This window comes from Danio rerio, chromosome 4 (assembly GCF_052040795.2).
Source record: "Danio rerio strain M-AB ecotype USA chromosome 4, GRCz13ab, whole genome shotgun sequence".
Taxonomy (NCBI): Eukaryota; Metazoa; Chordata; class Actinopteri; order Cypriniformes; family Danionidae; genus Danio; species Danio rerio.
The window spans coordinates 25,707,566-25,726,209 of NC_141024.2; the positions used below are offsets into that span (position 1 = coordinate 25,707,566).

Sequence of the window (18,644 nt, forward strand, 5' to 3'; positions counted from 1 at the left end):
CGGCTGCTCTCTGATTGGCTGGGGACGGTTATTTATGATACGAATTATGATAAAGATGATGTCTCTTCTGCGTCGGTCGCTCTCCCTCTCCTTGGCCCTCTCACACAATAAATTGCTATCGTTAATCACGGGAAAGCTTTGTGCTGGCGTGATTACTGCGCCAGCACCGTAATAAGAATTTTTATTTAAAGGAAGAATATGGATTTGTCATCGCCTCCTCAGCATGAAGTAAAGTGACAGTATTTCACAACGCTGACATTTAATTTGTATAGGAAAAAAAGGAAAAGCAGCATGGGTGATATTTGCATTTTATGACTCTATCCTCCGCTTCCTTTCTTCTTGGAATAGAAGTACTCTCTCTTTTTTCTCATACAATTGGACGTTTCTACGAACAAGGGTCTGAAACTCTTAAAAATTAAGTCATTTTTTTTTTCTTTCACAAAATGGTCAGTGAAAAGAGGTTCTTAACCTTCAGAAAATGTGTTTCATACAACTCAGGAGGTCTAACTAAATATTATAAAACCACTTTATTTTACATTTCATATTTGAAGAGTTGCAAAAAAATGAAAAGTTAAAACATTAGAATAGGTGACAGTGTTTAAAATTCAGCATGAATTTAGCTTAAAACTCATTGGTTTGTAGATGGAGATCAATCAATACTTATTTTAACATTCTCAGTTGCTAGGGATCTACTGAATTCACGTAAAATGAAGTCAAAGTAAAGTCAAATGAACAAATCAGGGTTATAGTAATATGAACAATATATCTAATTATGGTGTCAAGGTGGCACAGTGGGTAGCAAAATCACTTTACAGCAAGAAGGTCACGGGTGTGAACCCCTGCTGGACCAGTTGGCATTTCTGTGTGGAGTTTGCATGTTCTCTCCGTGTTCGCATAGGTTTCCTCTGGGTGCTCCGGTTTCCCCCACACTCCAAAGACATGTGCTATAGGTGAATTGAAAAAGCTAAATTAGCCAAAGTGTTTGTGTATGAATGCAAGAGTTTATGGGTGTTTCCCAGTATTGAGTTGCTGCTGGAAGGGCATCCGCTGTGTAAAACATATGCTGGATAAGTTGGTGGTTCATTCTGCTGTGGCAACCCCTGATGAATAAAGGGACTAAGCCGAAAGGAAAATGAATGAATGAATATCTAAATATATATATATATATATATATAGTGCTTCCCACAAATAGACTTTACTTGGGTGCGCCACCCAGGTGTATTAACGCCGAGCCAAATATATTTGGTGACATTATTTTTTTTTAACTATGGCCATCCTTTTACACTTTTTTTTTGTATCCGCCCAATAGCCAAACATCCGTAAACGGTTAACCAGTGGAAAATCTTTACTCGCCCTACACACTGATTTGCCTTATTAAAATATGCAGTATTTTATACTTATAATTAATGTACTTTTTAGAGATATCTGATTTTATTCATTAATGCTATTTATTTCTGATTTGCTGTATATATTTTTTTCTTTGATGATGTTAAAATATAAATTTCTTTATACATATCGAACATGCTTTGGCAATACGGTACAAAATGTCAGGAGCAGATTTTACCTGTCAGTGGGTGCACATGGCTCCCAAACAGAATAAAAGTAAAACAAATAGTGTATTTTTTTTTTTACATTTCAACAGTCTTTTTTAAAACTTAATTAAAACAGTATATGACAGTGTCATAATAAATAAAAATAGTTAAATATCGCTTGTTTTTATGTTGCATGTAGGGAACATGCCATGGGTAAAAAGTGTGTTACAATGCGGCCGCAAGTATATTTCAAACCGAAATAAAACAAATAAGACTTTCTACAGAAGTAAAAAGATTATCAGACATACTTTGAAAATATTCGTGCTTTGTTAAACATCATTTGGGAAATATTTTAAAAAGAAAAAAAATTCAAGGGGGGGCTAATAATTCTGACTTTAACTGTATATTGTACTGTATACCATAGAAAGAGTCCAATCAATTCATTATATTTTTTTATTGATGTACATAGGCTTTACATTATCATGTTCTTTCTGATCATTTTACTATTGTTTTGGTTTATCATGAAGCAACATGACATGAAAATGTGTAAACGTAGCTATGCATTACATTTTCAGTCATTTGTTTTAGTAAGTTGTAGTAGTAAAGGGTGATACAAGCATTATTTCAATTATTAGTATTTCAATTTATGATTTTTTTTTAAACTAAAACAGCTCTCTAATAGTTCGCAAGTTATTTGCATACCTAAAAACCACATATATGAAAACCTGTGTGCTCGAAACAAAGTGCTCCTTGGAGGGATTGAAATGAGAGATATCTGAAAACGTGTGATAATTTTCAGACATCAGGCCTACTCGTTCGTCCAGCAGAGCAACGGCTCCGTTTTCACTTGCAACCGGTTTCTCTTTCATCTGATATCAATAAAAATCACCCCTCCTTCTGCGTTTCATTTGGCACTGCAGAAGAAAAGCGCAGATTTGTACACTTGCACACATAAACACACGCCACTTAATTGATTGTGTCACTTACAAATGCGAATAAGACTAAAGACAGGGAGTGATAACGGGAGAAAGCCACTGCACCAAAAATGGTACATGGGAACGAAAACAAGCTTACACACACATTGTGAAGTAATTAAAATGGATAGATAAGGAAAGAGAGTGAATGAGAAGAGAGAGAGAGCTGTCAATTTGCTGGAGTCCAATGCCTGATGCAACTAACCAGCTTTTTTGTACTGATACACGAGCACACAAATAGTTAGGTATGGTAAAGGGGATGGGGGAGGGGGGATTCGTATCACTTTCATTAAAATCTCCCCTTACCCCTCCCTCTACGCTACATTAAAAAGGAAAAGTTGGATTAAGGCCTGCTGCAATTAAAGGCAGCTCGTTTATTGGGGGCTCCAATCAATGGAGAGCGCAAGAAGCAGGCTAAACGAAACGAGATAAGATGCGTTTAATGTTCCAATTCCACACAGCCTCTGTGCGGGACAATTACTAACATCTGAGAGCGTCCTGTGTGCGTGAGGGGAAATAAATAAATAAATAAAAAAATAACTCAACCTGTAGGAGTGTTTAATAGAGGACACATCTGCATCACATGTAGACTCCCAAAGCTGCTAATTTTATACCAGGTTAATAGTAATTGTAAGTTAGCGAAATATGATTGACAACCAAACACGGGAACTAAGATAGTCTTTGTTCTTGGAAATAGGATTGCACAATATATCGTTTTAGCATTGACATTGCAATGTGATCATCCGCAATAGTCACATCGAAAGTATGCAATGTTGAGTCTGGATTATAATTGATCATTTCGCAAGTGTTTTTTAAAGCCTGTGACTATGTAAGGGGTTTAAAAAGCATTCAGGCCTGAGAAATTGTACCATTTGTAACTTGAGGATAAGGATTCATTTTATTGAATTGTTCATAAAACAAAGACTACACAAAGGTACTTTATATTTGATTATTCAATTACTGTATACCTAATACAGTTTGACTCCTCTGGAAAACAATAAAACGATTTATGTTTATTGAATTTATGTATGCTCGGAGATTGTTTATAGCCCAATCAATCTAAAATGTTTAATTCTTTCCAAATAGCTATTCAGTTCATCTATTGAAATTGTATTTATTTCGTAATTTATACCGCAGAATAAAAAAAAAATAGCATGTTAGACTTTTCCAATTTTGTGCAGTCCTGCCTGAATTTTTTTTTTTTTTACGTCACGCAGACCAGCAAGTCAACAACGGCAAACTCATAATCAAGTGCATAAACTTTAACCTTCTGATACGATTTATTTTATACAGAAATACGTTCAAAAATACATAATTAAATAATTTAATTTATTTATTTATTGTTTAAAATAAAAACTAAAAATACATAAAGTAGTACTAAGGCCCTTTTTTAATGTATTAACTTAAAATAATAAAATTATTTTATATTGAGTTTATTTGTATAGAGGTTTTCACAATATTTATTGTTCTAAGTTTTAATTTTTTTTTATATACAGTTTAAGTCAGAATATTTAGCCCCCCTTTGGATTTTCTTCATTTTCAAATATTTCCTAGATTATGTTTAACAGAGCAGGGAAATTTTCACAGTATGTCTGATATTTTCCCTTCCAGAAAAAGTCTTATTTGTTTCATTTCGGCAAGAGCAAAAGTTATTTTTACTTTTTAAAAAACACTTAAGGTCAAAATTATTACACCGTTTAAGCTATATTTTTTTCGATAGTCTACAGAACAAACCATCGTTATACAATAACTTGCCTAATTACCCTATCCAGCCTAGTTAACCTAATTAACCTAGTTAAGCCTTTAAATGTCACTTTAAGCTAGAAGTGTCTTGAAAAATATCTAGTCAAATATTATGTATTGTCATCATGGCAAAGATAAAATAAATCAGTTATTAGAAATGTGCAGTTTTACAATAGTCCCTTTTCACATTTCAGTAGCGAAAGGCATCATGGTTGAGTAAACTTATATTGCGCAGTAAATCGGAGAGTACAACAAATCATTTCTTTACAATCGTATTTCTTATTATTATAAGAAAGTGTCTGGTGTATATGGAGAGGAAAGTGTTTTTCCTACAGGTGGTTTTTTAAACCTACTCACCTGTGTGTAGCACCAAAATTATACAATGTTTTAAGGTTTTCATGTGATCTTTTAATTAAAATATTAAGATCAAACTTGTAAATATCCAAAAAAAACAATTAATGCATATTCCCAATACGATCATTGGCCACACTTTCCTTTAATGTACAATTCACACTATTTACGCACTATTAACTAAGACTATTAGATTAAACTACTAATTTGCTGCTGTTGAATAGTAAGTACTTAGAGTTGTATGGGACAAGGGATGAAAAATAAGACCATGTTGATAAGTACTAATAAACAGTAAATATCTTAATAACAGGCAGGTAATGAGCAAGTAGTTAATAGTGAATTGTTACTTAAACAAAATATAAAGTTGCAAAGTTTCAACAAATATTAACCAGTTAACTAATCCAATTTAACTGATAAGTACATTAATTTTTTTCTAGAGTACGATACATTATTAATATCCCTGACTTTACTCACAAAATCAAAATTAAAATTTGCAGTATAATTAAAATGCTGTTCTGAAAAATAAAATAAACCGCAAACTGGATAGACTTTCTATATCGACGCATCTCAACTCAACCTCAAACATGCTTTTGCAAGAAGAGCAGTTTCATAAAGCCAAGCCCTGCCGGTGTGAAATGAATGGAGCAGAAGTGTAGTTTGCGATGACTTTGACCTTGTCTGCAGTCTCTATCTCCAACACACACGCGCGCACACACACACTACTGTACCGCCAGCCCTCAGTCCTGCAGCGTCTCCTCGCTCTCACGACCTTCACGTCCACCAGGAGAAACTTCTGCACGCTCGCGGCTCTAACTTATTCAAGAATAAGCTTTGAATAATTGTGCCGCAATATGAGTGTCTCTGATTAATTGCCTGAGATAAGAGGAGCTGCTCTGTCGTTCTCACTGCAGGCCCTAATATTCACAACACACACCATTTATCTGAGAGACACTGGAGATCCAGCGCAGCTCGGGTTAACATGCACAAGCATGAGTGCTAAATATTAAAGGGAGCACATTAATAACATGTATCAAAGTGTGCATGAATCTGCTTTATTTTATATAAGAGCAATCACGGCATGCAATCTACATATCGCATATTTGTATTGCACATTACAAATTGCAAAATATGTATTTATAAATCTCTTGTAGTTTGTAATGTGCTATATATATATATATATATATATATATATATATATATATATATATATATATATATATATATATATATATATATATATATAAATAAAATATAATATATATAATATATAATTGAGTACACCGCATTTTGAAAAGGAATATTTTTATCAATTTCTCAGCGAATATAGGCAATATATTTTGGTGCATTTCAACAAAAAATTATTAAACAGATATATTTATTAAAATATTTTTTAGTCACCAAAATATTTTAAAATTAAGATATATATATATATATATATATATATATATATATATATATATATATATATATATATTTCATTTTTTTGTTTCTCTTGATTTTTTCTCTTTTAAATGTGTGTTTTATATTTTTCAATAAAATAAATTTGGGTGTACTAGTTTTTGGTTCAGTACTGACTAATTTAATGTATATGCACAAATATAATATCTTATAGCTTCCTATTAAAAATATGAATTTAAAAGATATAAGGGGTGTACTTACAGTATATAGTATATAATATAGTATATAATAAAGATTACATACAAACTAAAATCAAACTGCATTATTGTGAAATTGTATTTTTTTTATCTATTCAATCTCACAGCAATTGACTGGCTAATTTGCTTTTATTTGTTTTAGCTTTAGTATCATAATTAGTATTTCAGTATGAATTATGAATATTTTAGTCAATTTCAGTATGATTTGCTCATCCCCCAATGAGAGATAGATTTAGGGGTGGGGTTTGGGTGCATGCCTCCATTTAAAAAAAATTGCAAATGTTTTCATATGAATTAAATCATTTGAATTTATTCGAATTAGCCACTTGTCGAACAATGTCAACTACTTGTCCTTGTAAGATTAGGCTGGATTAATCTGAGAACATCTCATCGATTTCCGACATAATAGAATTAGTTGCAGTTCTAATTTGTAATAATATTATCACTATCTGTATATGACTATTTATGATAAACAAATATGAATGAATTCAGGGATAAACACTTGAGCTAATAAAAAGACTCAAAGTACAACTAATATTTCTAACAATAAAAATTGTGATTGAACGAATCTAATTCAAAACTACACAAGCTGAGACAAATGAAACTAATAAACTTACCCTGAATAAATTATTTAGAACAAAAATACTCTACACATACTGTATCTTCCTGCTCAACCCACAATACACACATGCATGTTACATTGTAAAATATCTACCATAGGCTTTAATTTACAGTATTGCAATGACAAATAAAATGCAAAAAATTCATAGGGACAACCAACTGCAAAAGGTCCTAAATCAGGAACTGCACACAAACACACAAAAACTGATGAAAGCAGTGGAACAGTATTTACACATCAAAAAATCTCCCTTGATGCTAGTTTGCCTAAAAACAGAGAAGTTTTATTTCAGGGGGAAAAACAAAACAAAACAGGTAAGCGGAAATAAACTAAAAATACGTTAACTGATAGTCACACAGGGTCTTTGAGGCAGCAGAATGTAACTATCTTCAATGTGAAGCCCACATTCTCCTTGTTTTCAAAGCCACACATGCGTGCCGAGGTAGAAAGGAGTAAGACAGTGGCGAACACTTAACACTCGGCTAATAGCAAATCTGCTTTCTCCAGTAATTTACTGTTATGCCTACAGGGCTGTGAGTCTTTGAAGTGGTAGGAAATGTCAAATCAATTATTGCTTTCCTATAAGAAAAGAGTGCTTTATTGGGCTTTCATGCCAATAGTGTACGTTGCGTGATTTGACTTTGGGGAGAAAAAAAAATTAAACGAGAGGTACATTTAGAATTAATTTACACATTTGGACAGGAGTCCATTAATAAGAAAGCTTGATTAAAGCGGAGTGGTTGATTTGTGTATTTCTTTTCTCTGACCACTGCAGTCTACATTTATATATTGAATTTATTTGACCAAATAACTCTTACAATCAATGGTAAACACATGGTAATTATATTTTTTACCTGCATGGACAATGGGTGGAGCTCGAGGGTATCAAATTCTCTTTTTTTTCTAAAGACTACAGCACTAGGGTAAGTTTTCACCCATTGACAATTGGTTTTATTTAGTTTATATACAAACAGACAGCTTAATTTAAATACAAATATACAATATGTAAATTTCATACACAAATATGTAAATTCCTAACAATATGAAAAAATCTGGTCAAAATAAGTCAAATTTATACATTTTGAGCATGAGAAATGTATATTTATATAAAATGTAATAAATAATATGTATTTACAATAAAATAATTAATATACATATAAATAATTATATTTATATATTATGCAGTTTTGAATAATTTAGCTTATTCAAACTAAATTAAAACTATACAAATATGCCAATTCTTAATAATATGGAAAAAATCTGGAAAAATATATATTTTATTTTATACTTAATAAAACAACCATAAGTATTCAAAAATAAAAATAAGTATTCATAATAAAATAAAATATGTATTTCTAATTAAATGAATAAAAAGCATTTTATTGAATATGGTTTAAAATAATATTTTTAGATTAAGACAAAAGTGTGTAGACTTCTAAAAAAAGTAGTTAATTGGTCATGAAAATATTCATCAGAATATCAGAATAGTTTTTTTAACATATTTTTAAGCAAATTTATCGTTTTGCACAATTACACCAGGGTAAATCAGTAAATATGATTACATATCCTTGAAGAAATATGAAAAAAAAGCTAAATAACTTGTTTTACCACACTGTAAAATCTTGTTTTTGTAAATATAGTAATGATTATTGGTCATTTAAAATAAAAAATAAAGCACACTCATTGATTTCTTTAAAATTGTGTGTAAAATTAACATAGTTTCTAACTTAAAATCATTTCAAATACATTTATTTCTTATTTAACACTTATTTAAATAAATGTCCCCATTATTCGAAGGACATTTATTTCGAGTATAAATCTAGAGAATTTTCCAAATAATAGTTACACCAATCATCGAAAACAACGTATGCAAGTGCTTGACTACTACCAGTTCCCCCGATCACTACATACATGTGTGTTATTTTGGAATATGGCGCGATGCAACTACTGGGAAATCAAACAAAACAGCCACCTCTGGCGTTTATTATGGCGTTCAGTCTTTTGTCCGTCGCTGTCTTTCACTGCAGGTCTTTCTTTCAGGAGCGGCTGGAGACAGACAGACTGGAGCGCCCACATGTTCAGTTCAGTTGAGTAACGCTCAGATCAGGGGCCCTGATCGCCAGTGCGATTAGCAAACCGCAGAATTTCACCATTCCCCAAAACAAAGTGTTTTTAAGGCTTCTGTTTTCTCTAGCGCTGGCGCCACCAGGAATACAGTAAACAGTAAACACTGACGGATGTCACACATTCATGACACACACACAAAGAAAGCTGCACGTACACACTCACACACATCATACATGTAGGTGTTCGGGATGAACGTGTGACTGGCGACAAATTTAAATTGTATTGAGAGGCAGAGCATGGAGGTATTGTGTCAGTACCTGTTACACTTCCCATAACCTTGTCATCACCTATATAGACACCCGCTCACCTGCCTTACATTCACAAACAAACAAAGTAATCTTTTATTTTATTTTTATTATTAATTATGATTATTATAATGATTATTATTAATATTAAAATATAAATAATAATAATATTAATAGCCCCAATTAAAAGAATTTGTCAAAATTAGCAAATTTGTTAATGCACTTAAGGTTAAATAAATGTATTGCTTGCCTTTTCTTCGTAATTATTTCTAAAATAACATTCTGAGAGAATCGTTCTACATCATATCCTACAGATAAATGAAGCTTCAATAAAATGTTGGATTCTCCAATCATTAAAAACAACATATAAAAAAATAGGGAGATGGAAGCACATTTGCCAAATAAACTTTTATGTAGGGAAGATTAAATGTACTTTGCTCTATAATGCTTGCTTTGTTTACTGTTGGTTGCTAGGTTACCAATACTACAGTCAACCACTCTAACAATGCACCTAATCAGCATTAGGCCGGTATAAGATACTGACGGTATGATAACCCTGAATAAAAATATCAAGGTGTTGTGATTACTGCTCTAAAATTTGTTCTTTTTAAATGTCTAGGTAAAAATTGGATGTAATTTTTGATGGAGATACTGTTGTCCTAAAAAAAAAAAAAAAAAAAAAAAAGTAGTACAAAAATCTTAAATATACCGTAGAAATGTTATGGCAAATCTTTTGGTGATTTTAAAATCTTGACTTTTACAAACTGCAGTATACTTTGAAAACGGTTATCGTCCATGCCTAATCCACATATGGATTTTTTACATTTATTTTGCAAACTTTGTAAAGATTCACTATACGCCAGGAGGAAAACCTACACTGTAAATGGTAATTATAAAATAATAACAATAATAATTCCTTACATTTATATAGCGCTTTTCTAGACAATCAAAGCGCTTTAAACATTAGGGGGAATCACCTCATCCACCACCAATGTGCAGCATCCACCTGGATGATGCGACGGCAGCCATATTGCGCCAGACCGCACACCACACAACAGCTAATTGGTGGAGAGGAGACAGAATGATTAAGCCAATTATGACATGGGGATGATCAGGAGGCCATGATGGACAGAGGCCAGTGGGCAAATTTGGCCAGGATGCCGGGGTAGGGATTTTTAACGACCACAGCGAGTCTAGATCTCGGTTACCCACACAAACCACAGGTTGATCGCCCCTGCTGATCTCACTAACACCACTTCTGACAGCAACCTAGCTTTCCCATGTGGTCTCTCATCCAGGTACTGACCTTAGCTTCAGTGGGCGACCATGTGAGAGAAGAGTTGCAGAGAGCTGTAGCTGCAAGGAAATAATTTTACTTTTAATTTTTTAACTATAAAGTATTAGTTACTTTACTTTAAAATAGTGAATAAACCTGTTGCCTTAAAAGCAACAAGCTAATTTTACATTAAAAAAAGTCAGAAGACCCATTGCCTTCACTTGTATAATTACGCAGAGTTTGTTTACTTAATAATTTTAGAGTTTGTTCTCTTTTTCTAAGTAAAGTCAACTAATCGCATTTTAGACTACAGCTTATGTGCCGTTGCTGAGTATAAGCACAAGAGATGTCAATTAGCACAAATTTCAAAAAACTATTTATACAACAATAAATTAAGTAATAGTAGGATTAGGTTAAGGAATTATTAGATGTACAATTTGTTTCCCATAATTTAACATGTACGCTTTTGGCATCATCTTAATGTCAATAACAGTAATACAAAGGAATATTTCAGTCAAAGGTGTTCCAACTTTTTTCCCCACAAAAGAAGACATAGTGGAAATGCTGAATATCCATTTCAATTGACTTCCATACTAGAAAAATAAATGACAGGCGTCAATGTGTATCAGTTATCAAACTACTCTCGGTTAACAAAACATCCTCTTTTTGGGTAAACAGATAACAGCAACTCTAACAGGTTTGAAACAAGTGGAGGATGAGTAACCAATGATAGAGTTTTGGAGTAAACTATCTCTTTAATAACACGGTTAACTCCTATAACAGTCCACAAGACACCAGGTCAACTGCCTTGATTATTAAATGCATAACGTTGTTCGGCTAACACTGTTAAATAAACAGGTCTCTGAGTCGTCGTTATCGATACATCAGAACAAGTTCGCTGGTAAGCAAAAGAAGAAGAAAAAAACAGTCCAGTTGAACACTTAACGGCGGACTTATGGCAAATTAACTTTTACTTCAAAGTGCTCTACAATTATGTCTTTCAGCAATTAGGTTGAAAAAAAAAAAACGAAGGCCACTTGAGTCTTGCCAGTGAACCGATGGAGGAATGGCCTCAAGCTGGACGGGGTATTGTCCTGGGAGTCTGAGACGCCTTGGCAAAAAACACACATCTGAAACCAGCACTACTCACAACCACACACACCCAAGAAAAGCATGTCAGCGAAGGGTCAAAAGCAGAGTTAAAAAGCACTTTCCCACTTTTGAACTGAATAAAAGCTCAATCGTTGTTGTTTTTTTATACACGAGAAAACTATTAAGCGGTCAAGTCGGGGGTATGAATGTTAGCAAAAAAAGAAAAAAAAGAGCAATTGAATTGTTTCCAGGTTACAAACGGGAGTCAGGTTTTGCGTTCATCAGTCAGGAGGCTTTTGCTCCTGCGTTCAGTTTTAATGCTAATAACACGCCGCTATCTGAAGCAATTAGACTGCGTCCGATCCCTATCGCCCCTGTGTGTTCCCAGCTCATCTAAAGAAAATGTTTGCGTTTGAAAAAGTCCATCACATAAACAGATAAGGAGCGGTGCGCCGCAGCGTCGAGCTCGGTTGACTTTGTTCCTGTGCAGATCAGTAACGGCGACCTGCTGCTGTTTCTGATGAACTCCTGCTACCGCTCAACTGATATACATTTTTTGTATATATTTCATCTACATATGATCATATGTGGTGAGATTGCCACTGCAGAGGAGAGATATTAACAATGTATATTAATATTGGATTCAGTGCAATAAATGTTTAGAACTGCAAAGTGGTTGCTGTAGATGCATCATGTTGCAAATTGGTGTTTATCATGCAAGACGTGCAATCAGATAAATATATTTAAAACAAAAATGAAATTAAAATGAACAGTTTGATTTTTATAATAAATTTAAATAAAAAGCTTTTTTTTTTGCCAGGGCTTCATCTGTTTAATGAATAATAATAAAATAGTGATTAAATAAATTATAGAGAAACACAGTGATTACTCTGCTCATTTTTAATTAGATAAGCTCAGAATATTCATATTAAAATCTCAAATAAAGAATATATATATAATATGTATATAAAAGCACATTATTTTATTAAAATGAACAATTTCTTATACAAAAACAAAAAAAACATATATAGTAAATAAATGCCCTCACTATAATCATATCAAAAACTTTATTAAAGTAATTATATAATAAACACTAACCGTATGGCATCTATAAATATAAAAATCAGCTTTATTTGAATGAAATAATCAAAAAACTGTAATTTCTTACATACGATTTACTTTGATTCAAAAGTAAACCTATTCAAATGTTGAAATTTGATCTAAATATTGACATTTTACAAGTTTACGTATCTGTATTGATTCTAAAACCAAAATAATGGAAATTAATCTAAGATACATGTAATGTACATAAAATGTAAATAATTACTTTAGAAATAATTATATTTAATTAAAAAAATATATCATTAACATGCTTTCATTTCAATTCATTTTCATTTCAATGTTCGGATTCTGCACAAGTGTCCACATAAATACCTTAAATTCCTTGCAAAGGAAATGTCAAAGGGCTTATCTATCCGACATCAGAAACGTCCTACGACAGTTATCTAACTAGTCTGAGCGTCTGTATATGATGTGGGAGGAATCCAGATCCTCTACATTTCCAGCATAGAGAGACGGAGGCATCACGCAAAGCACGTTCAGACGGAGAGAGTACAAAGATCCAAAACCTCCATGAAGAACTAAATCAGTTTTGAATATTTTACTACATTAGAAGTTTGTTCAAACTACTTATTAAAACAAGCTAAAAAACACAATTCTTGAGTTTGTTTTTGGAGAACTTTATTGTTTTGTGTTCAATCCACATAACTCCACATAAAAAACAAAACTATTAAGTTAATTTAATTCCTTCATGTTGCCCCACCACACTTTTTTTCTTGTGGATTGAACACACTGCCAATAGTGATTAGTTACATAAAGCGAGTAAACTAATTGCCTTAAAAGCAACAAGTTGACTTTACAAAAATGTAAGTAAACCCATTGTAAGTTGTAAATGTTAGGCTGACTTAGTTTAAATAATTATGTTTATTGTACACACTTTTTAAAGTCAACAAATTATTTTACAGTGTCAGACTACTTTAGCACGTCTGTTTTTAAATACTTACTGTAATTATTACAATATTACATGTTTGGTGCTTTATTAAGTCTACAAAATCTACAATTATAGCCTGCATTGAATTTAGAAGACACCCTGGAGTCTGGAAGAGCAGATTTATTTTAGTTACTGTCATTTTGCTATAGGCACATAAAAGCTGAAAAAACTAAATTATAAATGTGTATCGGAAAAAGTGATTAGTTTACTTTTATTTTTTTAAAAGTGAATTCAATTTGCATAACAAAAAAAGAAATAAAAATAAAGAGTTCCAAGTTACAATGGGTTTACTTACATTATTTTCGTAAAGTCAACTTGTTTCTTTTAAGGCAATTGATTTACTCACTTTAAATAACTAATCACTTTTTACAGTGCGTGAAATAAATAAGTTGTCCCAAAGAAATCTCAAGAATTGTGTTATTTTGGCTCATCTTAAACAAGTAGTTTAAACAAGCAGCAATTTATTTGTTTATCTATTTTGAGTATTTCATACAATTTATGACAACTTGTGTTTGGTTTGACAGGAAATAAGCCGTGCAAAATGTACTTTTCAGTCACAAAAAAAGTTAAATTATTAATAAATCAAAATAAATCTGACTAAATATTCTAAGATGCTTATAAATAAAGGTATTATATAAATTATATTTATTTGAATATTATAATAAATACAATATTAAAATATGTATTGGTATAAAATTACATTTAGGTTTAAGTTACTTAATACTACGCTAAAGAAGTTGTTTTGTAAAAAATCAGCGTTGCATATGACTCAAACTCAATATATTAATAAATCAATTTTATTTCAATAGTAAATTATTCATTAATTCTCCAATCCTAAATGTCTTGTTTAAGTTTTACATAATCTAAGCTAAACAACGATGGAGCATTATTTAACCCATATTTTTGACATTATTATTGTTTAGCTTTTTTATATATTAAAGTAAATAATTGCCTTGAATAAGTGTTTCATGTTTACAAAATCAATTAAAACTTGAATTTATTTTCATAAATATATCAAAACAGAACTTTTTTATTATTAAAGTTAATTATAAATTTTAAAAAATGGTGAAGTATAAGATTTTTTTTATTTTTTATTTCAGGAAGCAGTTTATAGGAAAGGTATAGGGACCAGGATATTTACAAGTGCAACTGAACATGCACATTCCTGTGGCCGGGTCGTGACCTTTTTGTGAGTGTCTCTCAGGTCACAAGGTCGGGTCAATCAGAGGGGAATGTTATCCAAAGCGCTTTATTTATTTATTTAATCTTTCATCTGACTCCAGTCCTCCGCCGCAGCCCGGGATTATCCCGAAAACACGAAGGGAGAGATGGAGGAACGGCGCTGCTTCAAATTAGCCAGAATAAATAATCGCCACTTCAAGTCAATAAACACTGTACCTTACTTTTTTATGGAAGCAGTCAAATAAACTTTTTGAGAAGTTTCTGGTAGGTAAATAAAGAAAGCTAAACCCGCACCAAGTGAGCGGGCCGGTTTACGCTCATCTCTTTTTCTTTTGGACATAACGTGATTGACACACAATGCGGTTTCTTAAGCTTTGAGAAATAAAGAATAGCAACTTTGCAGAAACTGGTCATACAATTGAACATGAGAAAAAACAACACATCGTTTAACCAACAATTTTCCTGCCACATATTGGAAGCAAGAATGGTGAATGTGTATATTTTATAAAGTAAATTTATATTTTGGAAAAAGAAAGTCCAATGTTTACAGTCCAAGGTGAGTACAATTTTAATCAAATTGGCACATAATTATAAAATTTCTTACAAATAAAGTTGCAAGTGAAACATCTTCACAGCATTTAAAAAAAATAAAATTAGAAGATAATTGTTTAAATCAAAAACAGCAAATAAACTCTAAGATACTAGGTAAAAATATATTATCCATCCATCCATCCATCCATCCATCCATCCATCCATCCATCCATCCATCCATCCATCCATCCATCCATCCATCTATCTATCTATCTATCTATCTATCTATCTATCTATCTATCTATCTATCTATCTATCTATCTATCTATCTATCTATCTATCTATCTAGAGAGAGATTCAATATATACCTAAGAACATATTTCTTACTAGGAAAAATTGTTTATATGTGAACAAAACATAATAAATAAAATGAACAGAAAAAAATTAGGGGAAACATAAAAAATATAAAATTGAGATTAAATTTCATTACTTTTTCATAGGCGGTTTAATTATTTATAATGCACACACCCAAATACACTTTGTTTCTAAAATAAATCTATCCTAAGAGAGACTTTTAGAAGAACTTTACCTTGGGAAGGATGGATCGATGGGTGGGTGGGTGGGCGGGCGGGCGGATGGATGGATAGATGGATAGATGGATAGATGGATAGATAGATAGATAGATTAGATAGAGACAATTCAGAATAAAAAGCTTTCTTTTAATCTGATTGAAAAATAGAAATGTTGATTATTCAACCAAAAATAGTTTTTTTTTTTAACTATTGTGACGTTATAAAATGTTTTATTTTAAACCTCTTTACAAATTTTATGTCAAAAAAGAAAGGGAAAAAATATCAAATGTTAAATTTAAGATTATCTGCACTGCAAATACTTGTATGACAAAAAAAGTCATGACAAGAATTTTTTGCTTTTTTATCTTGTTTAAACAAGTGAATCAATATTTGACTCATTTCTTAAAGTTCTACAAAGTGTAACTTAATACATTTAGTCAGTTTGATTGATGTAAGTTGGGACAATTAGAAAAGTTTGTTTGATTTAACTACAAAATTTGACAGCAATTTTTTGGTGTAAACAATGCAAGCAGAATTCACACAAAGTGATCAGGTGATTTAACCTCTCTTAAAAGGTGATTGACTCTTTCTTACACAAATCACAAACGTCTGACAAGTGACTAATGTGCAATGTAGACATACAATTTCCTTTTCGAGAAATAAAGTATATAGCATACCTTTATAGAAACTTACAATACACATTAACATAAGGGGATAAAAAGGACCATTAATTTAGCTTCCGTTTTTTTCCAGTAACATACAGAAGACCAACCGGTTTAAAACTTTAGCTACAAAAAAACAAAAAAAAAACTACACACGAACATCCAATGTTTCCGGTTCAGGATGAGTTTGCACTGACAGCTCTACCTGAGTCAACCATTTGTGCCTATGAACTTTTCACCCTTAGCTGAACCACAAAAAAAAAGTAGGAACGACAGAGAAAATGAAAGGAAAAGAAACAGAGGGGGTCGACCGCCTGGTGGAGGAGACCCGCATGAAGGCTGTGGGACCTTGAACATTTCCTAAATGGCCAGCGCAACACAACAATACGCCTCATTTAGACGTAATACCTGTGTGCAGTCGAATTCATGTGTGTGTGTGTGTGGCATATTTATATATTTGCGTTCATTAATAACAGGGGTGAAATACCATACAAAGTTCATGCATGTGCATACGTTGTTGTGCACTGGTATGTTGTGTGACTGTGTGTGTGTGCCCAAACAGCTCGGCGCCAGCAGTCTGCCCTTCCCGTAACGGCTGAACGACGGCAGAAGACTGAACGAGCAAGAGAGAGAGAGAGAGATTTGCATCTCTTTGTGATAGAGAGAGCCAGGATTCCTTGCGCCCGTACGAAAAAAAAAATACAAATAAAAAAAGGAGAGAAATTCGACAGAACGGCACCAGGACAAATTCCAGTTGGTGCCGGTGTGTATCAGTGTCGACACACACAGGTGACTTACGGACACACCAAATCACACACACACGGCGACAACTGAACGCACACCTTCACGGGCCCTCGTTCAGGTGAATTTCCTTGTATGCAACTTGAAGCCTCATTTAACTGAGTGAGAGATGCTAATACACCACTTCATTTGCTACAGGTCTAATTTCACAATCGGTCAAGGATTCGGGGAAATAAATCAAAATGGCCAATAGTGTCCTTAAAAAGGCCAATGATGGGGTAAATTATAAGAAACGCACATTTTGGATTCATATTATATGCTTTGGAAAAAAAACGTAGATTACTACTGATGCCTCTGGTGAAAAACTATACATAAATAATAAATATAGAAATAAATAAAATAAATAATCATACATGTGTTTACTAAAAATGACAAATAAAGTCACTTTGTTAAACTGTAGAGTTGAATTTTCAACATCAAAAGTCAACAGAGCAGAGATAAAACTCAATCACAACCATAAATAAACAGAAAACACTATGTGAACCACAAAATATAAAACATGTTAATTAACAGATATTTTTTACAGTGTAGTTAAGTCTTTAAATTTCACTTTAAGCTGAATACTAGTATCTTGCTAAATAACCAGAAAACTATTATGCACTGCCATCAAAAGGAAAGAGCTATTAGAAATTACTTAATAGAATTATGTGTTATGTTTCACAGGAGGGCTAATAATTGTGAATTTAACTTTAAGTACTGCACATGTATTCTACCATTTGAAATATTTATTTGAATACCGACTATTTTTGGAAAGTTCCACCACATGACATTTAAAATCCAAACTAATCTTGTCATTATAATAAAAGACCGATTATCTGATATTTTAAGAAGATTGCTTCTCTTGAGGTTGTCAGAATTAGTTTTTCTTTTCTTTAATTTGGTGTCTTTTAAACTCTAACTTTCACCACACACACATACACACACAAAAATCGATAAGACTAATAATAAAAGAACAAAGCTTGAATGCCACTTATTTTTCCCATCATAGAGCGAGGCATGCAAATATGTCGTTCCTATTCTTGCCTTTTTAAGATTCATTTTTTTTCAATTTGTTTTTATTTTCTAAAATCAGAAAAACTGCTAGGTGGACATATTAAGAGGCAGGCGGTAAAATAAAGCTTCTCAATCTCAGTTAGGGAGGAATCTAATCCCAAACTAGCCTCGCTCTTGAGACAGACGCAACTCAATCTGAAAACCCCAATATATTAAAAGTGCGTTTAAGATGAGGGGCT

The 18,644-nt window shown here is 32.4% G+C and overlaps 1 protein-coding gene across 1 annotated transcript in view; it reads right to left on the reverse strand.

Annotated features, from left to right (window-relative positions):
* The window catches only part of taf3 (TAF3 RNA polymerase II, TATA box binding protein (TBP)-associated facto), an 84,516-nt gene that overhangs the window by 22,584 nt on the left and 43,288 nt on the right, over positions 1–18,644 (reverse strand).